Source organism: Prunus dulcis, chromosome 6, assembly GCF_902201215.1.
Source record: "Prunus dulcis chromosome 6, ALMONDv2, whole genome shotgun sequence".
NCBI lineage: Eukaryota > Viridiplantae > Streptophyta > Magnoliopsida > Rosales > Rosaceae > Prunus > Prunus dulcis.
Window position 1 is genome coordinate 15,046,451 of NC_047655.1, and position 2,392 is coordinate 15,048,842.

The window sequence follows — 2,392 nt, forward strand, 5'->3', positions numbered from 1 at the left end:
GCAAAAAAAGTTTCAACCATCATGAATGTTGGGAGGTGGTGAAATATTGCAAACGCTTCATAATTATTCCGACGGGTCCCGCCGTTTTGTTAAACGAGACGCCACTCCGTGATTCAATGACATCGGATTCACCTCTCGATTCTCCTATGAGTCAAGACTCACCCATCGAAAAGGAGCCGAGGCCCATTGGCCGAAAGGCCGCGAAGGCAAAGAAAGCGGGTAATTCAAGCAATAATAATTCAAAATTTTTGGAGGAAATTGCAAGGCAAAACGGCATAAGAATAGAAATGGAGCAAAAACGCCAAGATAACGAGTTGGCCCTTCAAGCTGAGTATGCACGAGAAAGGGAGTATTTGAGCAAAAAAGATATGGACAAGACGGATCGGGAAACCATGGCGATGGATACAAGTCATATGTCCCCTGAAACAAAACAATTTTGGAAGCTAGAACGAAGGGATGTTATGAGAAGAAGACTTTTCCGGGATGATGGGCCTAGCAACACGGATTGGTTAAATGATGGAAACCATTAAATTAGTTAGCATACCTTTTATGTATTTGTATTTTTCATGTTTTCTATTAAAGTTGTTGTAATTCATGTATTTTATTTTAGTAGTAGTAATTCATAATGACTTGTATTACATTTCGTTATTTAATAAACAAAGCATTCAATAAATTACCTTTTTATTCAACATATTCCATACTTCAAACAAAACAAAATTTAAAAAAAAAAACACTATAAACAAAGCACAATAATAATAACAAACCACAACCAAACCATAATAAATAAAAATACAACACAACCTAACCATAACTAAATAAAACATAACCAAAGCATCTATGCTCCATCATTCATCTTCATTGCCTTTCACCGCCCATAGATGCTCCATCAAGTGAACTTGACGCATTTCATTAATATACGAAGATTGCATCTCTGTATATCGATCTATCATTCGGGTCATCAAATGACCATCCCTCACCAACGGTTCCGGCTCAAACGGTTCTCCACTTGGCCCCATGGGCCTTTCATAAATCCGTGTCAAGGCCGTGTTCATTGGATCCGGTTCGTAGACCTCTAAAGCATCATAATCGTAATCATCCTCCACAATCATATTATGGAGGATGATGCAAGTCATCATAATGCTTCTGAGGATCTCCTCATCAAACATACGGGCCGCACCTCGAATAATCAACCACTGAGCTTGAAGGATGCCAAAACACCTTTCGACATCTTTCCTGTATCCCTCTTGATAGGTAGCAAATAATTTTTGCTTCTGGGATCGGGGATTTGGAATGGATTTGACAAAAGTGGTCCACCTCGGGTAGATGCCGTCAGCTAGATAATACCCCGTCTGGTACACTGTATTGTTGACTTGATAGGTGATATTGGGGCCCTAGCCTCTCAATACATCGTTGAAGACCGGGGATTGACCCAGCACGTTGAGGTCATTTTGGGATCCTGCAACTCCAAAGAAGGCATGCCAAACCCATGTGTCGAAGCCAGCAATGGCTTCAAGGATGATATTTTTTTGGCATTTTCTATTTCCGTAATCACCTTGCCAGGCAGTTGGGCAATTCTTCCATTGCCAGTGCATGCAGTCGATGCTACCAATCATTCCTGGAAATCCTCAAGCTTCGGCTTTTTGTAGAAGCCGTTGGAGGTCCCTGGGAGTAGGTCTACGCAGGTAGTCCCTAGTGTACGGAGTTTCAACAGCTTGACAAAATCTTACCAAAGCCTCCAACGTAGTGGACTTCCCCATCCGGGCAATCTCATCCACCTGATCAGCAGATGCTCCATACGCCAACATTCGTATAACAGCTGTAAGCTTTTGCTCCGAAAGAAGCCCCAAAACCCCAGCAGCATCACACTTTTGAACAAAGTATGCATCATAATTGCAAATATCATGCATGACTTTATTGAACAAATGAGGTTGCATTCTAAATCACCTTCGAAAATCAACATCAGAGTACAAAGAAGTTGGGATAAAATAATCTTCCAAAAGATTCTTACCCCGAGAATGCCTATGTCTTTTCACATTCCGGCGGCGGCCGACTTGTGAACCACGGCGGCGACCTTGGTTCTCTTCATCTTGCAAAGCCACTGCTATGAGAACTTGTTCATCGACTTGTCTCTACAACTCATTGATTTCATCTGCTCTACGGTTTCTCTCATTTGTTTCTCGCTCTTGCCTCTCCAAGCATCTCCTAAAATCTTCCATTGAGAATGAATGAAGTATGAATTCTAAACTCTGAGAAATGAAAATATAGAAAGATGTGGTGTGAGATGTATGAGCTAAGCCTCTGGTTTTATAGAAAATTTTGGCAAGATAGACATGCCACGTGGCTTGATTTTATTGGATGAAAATCTTATCTGAAATTTGAAATTCATCCGAAA